Source organism: Phacochoerus africanus, chromosome 15, assembly GCF_016906955.1.
Source record: "Phacochoerus africanus isolate WHEZ1 chromosome 15, ROS_Pafr_v1, whole genome shotgun sequence".
Lineage (NCBI taxonomy): Eukaryota > Metazoa > Chordata > Mammalia > Artiodactyla > Suidae > Phacochoerus > Phacochoerus africanus.
In genome coordinates, this window is record NC_062558.1 from 141,750,706 (window position 1) to 141,759,091 (window position 8,386).

Here is an 8,386-nt window from a genome sequence, read left to right on the forward strand (position 1 = left end):
ATAATGATTATTCAGCCATGGGACAAATTCCTTATGTTTTAAAAAAATAGTTGCAAGACTTCATGTAGCGTTGGTTTCATTTCGTCCTTAAGTGTTTGGAAGGATTCAACAGTGATGCCATCTGGGACTGGAGTTTTCTTTTCGGGAATTTTTTTTTTTTTTTTTTTGCTCAGATTCAATTTTTAAAAATACAGATAGTTGGAGCATCCAGGTTTTTTTTTTTTTTTATCTCATATTTGGTTTGTTAAGTTCTCCGGCGAATTGGCAATCTTATCTAAAATTTCTAAATGTACTGGCATGCAGTGGTTCACGCCGGCTGTTGTTTTAATGCCCCTGACTCTGCAGCCACTCTGTGGGCACTCTGCTCGGGACGCTGCTCACCGCTGTCTCCTCACTCGGGGTCGTGATCAGTGTTGTCAGAGGGCGTTCTCGTCACCAGCACCTCCCAGGGCGCGTGGAACACGAACCTTTGTCCTTCTTCCCGGTTTTCGTTGAACGTCTGCTTTTGATTTCACTTGGTTCTGCTCTCAGCTTTATAATTTCTTTCCTCCTCCTTCTTCTGGCTTTTTTATGTGGATGTTTTGGAGCACTGATTGTCAGCTTTTCTTCTTTTTAGTGTAATTATTTCAGGTTGTGATGTTTCCTCTTAGTGTGGTTTTAGCTGCACCCCTGAAGTTTTGATATGCTGTGTCTTTGTTTTCCTTTTAATTCTCTTATCGAGGCAGAACTAGCGCAGCACCTACCTCGCAATGTGCACGGCCGCAAGTCGCCACCTTCGTGTCACCCGTGAGACTGTCGCAGCCCTCACGCCCTGTCTGTCTCTCGCCGCTCCTGCACCTGCCGCCACAGGGAATCGTGGTTCAGCTTTCGACACTGAATTAGCTTGCACTTTCTGAATTTTATTTTACTTTATTTTTTCTATTAAAGTATAGCTCGCACAATCGTGTGTCCATTGCTGCTGTCCGGCAAATTGACCCAGTCACATCTCTCCCTCTACACGTGTGTAAAACACATCCTTTTTTCTGACATCGTCGCTCCTCGTGCTCTGTCCAACGCCCTGGCTAGAGTTCCCTGTGCTCTACGGAGGACCTCGTTGCCGATCCACGTAAATGCGACTGTTGGCATCTACCAACCCCAAGTCCCCTTCCGTCCCACCTGCCCCTCCCCGCTTGCCGACCGCGAGTCTGTTCTCTACGTGGGTAACACTTTGTGAACTTTATATAAATGGAATTATACACATGTACTCTTTTAAGGTGGGGCTTTTTCACTTTGCAAATTATTTTGTCTAGAAAGTTTATTTAGAAGATTTGGTTTAGAAAGTTTGTATTTAAAGGTGTGAGTGATGTTGGTACCCAGTCTTCTTGCTACACCTTCTTCTGGTTTTGAAACTAGGGAGAGCGACCTCACGGAATGAATTGGAAGTATTCTTTCTTGTTTAATTTTATGGATGAGTTTGTATAGAAATGATTTTCTTTCTTTCTTGGCATTTTTTTTTGTCTTTTGTCTTTTTTGTTGTTGTTGCTATTTCTTGGGCTGCTCCCACGGCATATGGAGGTTCCCAGGCTGGGGGTCGAATCGGAGCTGTAGCAACTGGTCTACACCAGAGCCACAGCAACAGGGGATCCGAGCCACATCTGCAACGTACACCACAGCTCACGGCAATGCCAGATCGTCAACCCACTGAGCAAGGGCAGGAACCAAACCCGCAACCTCATGGTTCCTAGTCAGATTCGTTAACCACTGTGCCACGATGGGAACTCCTGTTCGTGTTTTCTATTTCTTCCTGCTTCAGTCTTGGAAGATTATACCTTTCTAAGAATTTGTCAATTTCTTCTAGGTTGTCCTTTTTTTTTTTTTTTGCATATTGCTGCTCATAATAATTTCTTATGACCCTTTGTATGTCTGTGGTGTCAGCTGTAACTTCTTTTTCACGTCTAATTTTATTGATTTGAGCCCTCTCTCTTAGTTTCTTGATGAGTCTGGCTAAAGATTTATCAAGTTTACTGATATTTTCAAAGAACCAGCTTTTCATTTCATTGATCTTTCCTATTGCTTTCTTCGTCTCTGTTTCCTTTATTTCAGCTCTGATCTTTATGATTTCCTTCCTTCTACTCATTGGGGGTTTTTACTTTTTATTTTGATTGATTTACAACATTCTGTCAGTTTCTCCTATACAGCAGAGTGATCCAGTCATACATATATACACTCTTTTTCTCACATTATCCTCCATCATGTTCCATCACAAGTGATTAGATACTGTGCTATACAACAGGATCTCATTGCCCATCCACACCAAATGCAAGAGTTTGCATCTACTAACCCCAATGCCCAATCCATCCCACGTCCTCCCCCTCCCCCCTGACAAACATGAGTCTGCTCTTCATGTCCATAACTTTTCTATTTTGTAGATAGATTAGTTGTGCCATATTTTAAACTCCACATCGAAGTGTTATCACATGGTGCCTGTCTTTCTCTTTCTGACTTACTTCCCTCAGTATGAGAGTCTCTAGTTTCATCCATGTTGCGGCAAATGGCATTGTTTTGTTCTTTTTATGGCTGAGTAGTATTCCATTGTATATACGTACCACATCTTCTTAATCCATTCATCTGTTGATGGGCATTTACGTTGTTTCCGTGTCCTGGCTATTGACACTACTGCTGCAATGAACATACAGGTGCATGTATCTATTTCAATGAAATTTTTGTCTGGATATCTGACCAGGAATGGGATTGCTGTTTCACATGGCAGGTCTACATTTAGTTTTCTGAGGTATTTCCATGCTGTTTTCCAAAGCGGTTGTACCAATTCACATTCCTACCAACAGTGTAGAAGGGTTCCCTTTTCTCCACATCTTCTCCAGCATTTCTTATTTGAGGACTTATTAATGATGGCCTTTCTGACTGGAGTGAGGTAGTACCTCATCATAGTTTTGACTTGCATTTCCCTAATAATTAGAAATGGTGAGCATTTTTTTCATGTGCCTGCTAGCCATCTGTATGTCTTCTTTGGTGAAATTTCTCATTAGGTCTTCTGCCCATTTTCCAATTCCGTTGTTTGTTTTTTTGTTGTTGAGTTGTGTGTGTTGTTTGTGTATTTTGGAGATTAAACCTTTGTTGGCTGGGTCATCTGCAAAAATTTTCTCCATTCTGTGCATTGTGTTTTCATTTTTTTAAAGGTTTCCTTTGCTGCGCAGAAGCTTTTGAATTTAATTAGGTCCCATTGGCTTATTTGTGTCTTTATTGTCTTTATTCCAGGAGGTGAAGCAAACAAGATATTGCTGTGATTTATGTCAAGTGGTATTCTGCCTATATTTTCATCTAGGAGTTGTATAGTGTCTTGCCTTACACCTAGATCTTTAATCCATTTTGATTTTATTTTTGCATATGGTGTTAGACAGTGTTCTAATTTCATTCTCTTACATAAAATATTACAAGCCACAAAGGGGAAGCAACAAATCACATATAAAGTAATTCCCATAAGGATAGCAGCTGATCTCTCAACAGAACCTCTGTAAGCCAAAAGGGACTGGCAAAATACATTTGAGGTGACGAACCTAGAACCAAGAATATCCCACCCAGAAAAGCTCTCATTCAGATTTGATGGAGAGATCAAAAGCTTCACAGACAAGAAAAGGCTAAGAAAATTCAGCACCTCCAAACCGGCTCTACATCAACTCCTAAATGAGCTTCTCTAAGCAGAAAATGAAAAGCCACGTTAGAAACTATCATATTAAAAATGAATAGCTCACTGGTAAAGGCAAAGATAATTTAAAAGTAGGAGATCACCCATTGACAAATATGATATCTAAACCAGCAGGCATGAGAAGAGGAGAAGACAGATGCAGAACATTGAAAATGCATTTGCATTTAAGAGGGCCAGCAAGACAAAACAATTCTGCACACATATAGATGGATATGTCAAAATACGAGGGGGGACCACTGGTCAAATAACTATAGTGGCCACACACACAAAAAAGTAAAACCAAGCCAAACCTAGCACTAAACATGGTCAGCAAATCCAAGAAAAGACAACAAAAAAGGAGAAAGGAAGAGAAAATACCAAAAATAGTAATCCAAAAAAAGTTCAAGTAAATGTCAAAAAATACGTACTTATCCATAATTTATTTGAATGTGAATGGATTAAAGGCTCCAATTAAAAGAAAAGGACTATCTGAATGGATTCAAAAGCAAGACCCATATATATGCTGTCCACAGGAGGCTCACTTAAGATCTAAGGACACATACAGACTTAAAGTGAGGAGATGGAATAATATATGACGTGAAAATGGATATTATAGAAAAGCCAGAGTAGCAATACTCATATCAGACAAAATAGATTTTAAAATAAAGAAGGCCACAAGAGACAAAGAAGGACATTACATAATGATGAAAGGATCAATACAAGAAGATGAAATAGCAATTTTAAAAATACATGCACCCAACATAGGAGCAGCACAAAATATAAGGCAACTACTAACAGCCAAAAAAGGGCTAATCGCCAGTAACACAATAATAGTGAAGGACTTTAACATGCCACTTACAGCAATGGACAGATCATTCAGACAGAAGATCAGCAAGGAAACACAGGCCTTAAACGATACACTAGACCAAATAGATTTAACTAGTATCTATAGAACTTTCACCCCAAAGCAGAAGAATATACTTTCTTCTCAACTGCACACAGGTCATTCTCCAAGATAGATCACATCTTGGGCCACAGAATAAGCCCCAATAAATTCTAAAAAGTAAAATTATTTCACTTTGGGTTTTGTTTATTCTTCTTGCTCTAGTTGCTTTCAGTTGTTTCTTTGAGATTTTTCTTGTTTCCTGAGGTAGGCTTCTACTGCTATCAACATCCTTCTTAGAACTGCTTTTGCTGAATCTCATAGGTTTGGGGTCATTGTGTCTTCATTTTCTTTTGTCTCTAGGTATTTTTTTATTACCTTTTTATTACTTCAGTGATCCACCGGGTTTTAGTAGCACATTGTTCAGCCTCCAAGTGTTGGTGGCTTTTTTCTTTTTGCAGTTTTTTTCTTGTAGTTGATTTCTAATCCCACTGAATTGTGAGGTTGAAAAAATTCTTGACAGGATCTCGATTTTCTTAAATTTACTGAGGCTTGGTTTACGCATCAACATGTGATCTATCCTGGAGAATGTTTCGTTTGCACTTGAGAAGAATGTGTATTCTGCTGCTTTTGAATGGGATGATCTATAAAATTTAATTAAATCTACATGGTCTGATGAATCATTTAAGGCTTCTTTTTCCTTATTGATTTTGTCTCTGGATGATCTGTCCATTGATGTGAAAATCCACTGCAATTATTGGGTTAATTCGATTTCTCCGTTTATATCTGTTAGCAGTTGCCATAGATGCTCCTGTGCTGAGGGCATATATATTTTCAGTTGCCATACCTTCTCCTTAGATTGATGCTCTGATCATTATGTAGTGTCCTTCTTTGTTTTTTGTAACCATTTTTATTTTAAAGTTTATTTTCTCTGAAATGTGTATTGCAACTCCAGTTTTCTTTTTATTTCCATTTGCATGGAATATCTTTTGCCATGCCCTCATTTTCAGTCTGCATGTGTGCCTAGATCTGAAGTGGGTCTCTTGTAGACAGATTATATATATATGGGTCCTGTTTTTGTATCCATTCAGCCAGTCTGTCTTTTGGTTAGAGTACTAATTTATTTATTTATTTGGTCTTTTTAGGGCCACACTGTGGCTTATGGAGGTTCCCAGGCTAGGGGTCTAATTGGAGCTACAGCTGCTGGCCTACACCACAGCCACAGCAATGCCAGACTTGAGCCATGTCTGTGACCTACACCACAGCTCACGGCAATGCCAGATCCTTAACCTGCTGAGCAAGGCCAGGAATTGAACCCACAACCTCATGGTTCCTAGTCGGATTTGTTTCCACTGCACCACGATGGGAACTCCTTGGAGTATTTAGATTTAAGGTAATTATCGATATGTGTTTCTTATTACCATTTCATTAATTGTTTTGGATTTCTTTGTAGGTCTTTTTTCTTCCCTTCCTCTTTTGTTCTCTTCTCTTGTGGTTTGATGGCTATCTTTAGTGCTATATTTGGATTGCTGTTGTGTGTGGGTATGGGTGTGGGTGTGCGTGTGGGTGTGTGTGTGTATCTATTGCAGATTTTTGTTTTGTGGTTACCATGAGGTTTTGATACAGCAGTCTCTCTGACTCTCTCTCTCTCTCTCTCTGTTTTCAGTTGCTGGTCTCTTAATTTCAAATGCCTTTCCAATATCCTGCATTCATACTCTCCTCTTATCACTATTGTTGGTTTTGATACCATATTTGTGTGTGGATGATTCCCTAACTTTATTTTCTGTTTGCCTTTACATTTGTAATTTTCTTCTTCCTATATATGGCCTTTGTTTTCCATCTAGAGAAGCTCCTTTAGCGTTTGTTGTAAAGCTGGTTTGGTGGCACAGAATCTTCTTAGTTTTTGCTTGTCTTTAAATCTTTGGACTTCTTCATCGAATATGAATGAGTACCTTACTGGGTAGACTATTTTTGGTTGTAAGTTTTCTCTTTCATTACTTTTTTTTTTTTTTTTTTTGGCTGTGCCCACAGCATGTGGGGTTCCCAGGCCAGGGATTGAAACTGCAGCACAGCAGTGACAATGCCAAATCCTTAACCACTAGGCCACCAGGGAACTCCCTCCCTTTCATCACTTTAAATATATTGTGGAAGAGTTTCCATCATGGCTCAGCAGTGACAAACCTGACTAGTATCCATGAGGGTGCAGGTTCAATCCCCGGCCTCCCTCAAAGGGTTAAGTATCTGGCACTGCCATTAGCTATAGTGTAGGTTGCAGACACAGCTCAGATACCACATTGCTGTGTGGTAGGGGTATAGGCCAGTAGCTGCAACTTTTATTCAACCCCTAGACTAGGAACCTCCATATGTAACAGGTGCAGCCCTAAAAAGCAAAATAAATAAATAAACAAACACACAAATAAAATAAAATAAAATAAAACATATTGTGCCACTCCCTTCTAGCTTACAGAAATTTTACTTAAAAAATCAGCTGAAAACTTTATGGGGATTCCCTTGCTTGTTATTTGTTCCTGTTCCCTAACCGCATTCAATATTTTCTCTTTGTCTGTAATTTTGTTCAGTTCGATTAATATGTGTCTGGGGGGCTCCTCCTAGGGCATATCCCTGTGGGACCCTCTGCCCTTCCCAGACTGGAGTCTTTCCTTTCCCTTATTAGGGAGGTTTTTGGCTGTTGTCTTTTTGAACATTTCTCCATCTCCAACACTATCGCCCTTCTCCGTCTGTGACGCATTTAATGCAAATGTTGGTCCATTAAATGTTGTCCCAGAGGTCTCTTAGACCTTCCTCATTTTTTTTCCTTTATTCTGTTCATTGGCAGTGATCTCCACCCATTGTCTTCCAGCTCACTTATTCGCCCTTCCATTTCATGAATTCTGCTACTGATTTTTCCAGTGCTTTTTCACTTCACTTATGGTATTGTTCCTCTCTGTTTGTTCTTTAATCTTCTAGCTCTTTATTAAAGGTTTCTTGTAATTTCGTGGTCTGTGCCTCCATTCTTTTATATTTCTTTTGTTTTTTGTATTTTTAGGGTTGCACAAGTGGCATGTGAAGGTTCCCAGGCTAGGGGTCCAATCACAGCTACAGCTGCTGACCTACACCACAGCCACAGCAACGTAGGATCTGAGCCACGTCTGCGACATACACCACAGCTCACGGAAACACCAGATCCTTAACCCACTGAGTGGGGCCAGGGATCGAACCCACAACCTCATGGTTATTAGTCGGGTTCATTAACCATTCTGGTAGGTTTCCTATTTCCACTTCACTTAGTGTTCTTCTAGGATTTTGACTCGTTCCTTCACCTGAACATAATTCTTTGCCACATCATTTTGTCTAACTTTCTGTTTGTGGTCTCCCTTCTGCAGGCTGCAGGGTTTCAGCCATTTTTGCTTCTGGTGTCTGCCCCCTGGTAGGTGAGTTCTGTCCAGGGGCTTGCACCGAATTTCTGGTGGGAGGGACTGCTGCCTGCCCACTCGTGGGTAAAGCTGCGTCTTGTCCATCTGGTGGGAAGAGACATGTCAAGGGCTGTGTTTAGAGGTGGATGTGTGCCTGGAGGAGGTTAAGCAGCCACTCTGTGAATGGGTGGGGCTGTGCTCACTCTATGGTTGTTTGGCCTGTAACATTCCAGCACCAGAGCCTGTTGGGTGGCCCCAAGTCTGTAACACTGCAGCACAGGAGGCGGTTGGGTGGGGCAGTCTCATTTCTGCAAGTTGACCTCAGGAGGAGCTCATACTGATAATTGCTGTCTGGGACCTTCACTTTTTGTGTTCTGCCCCCACAGGGAGCTATAGCTGAACCCTGCT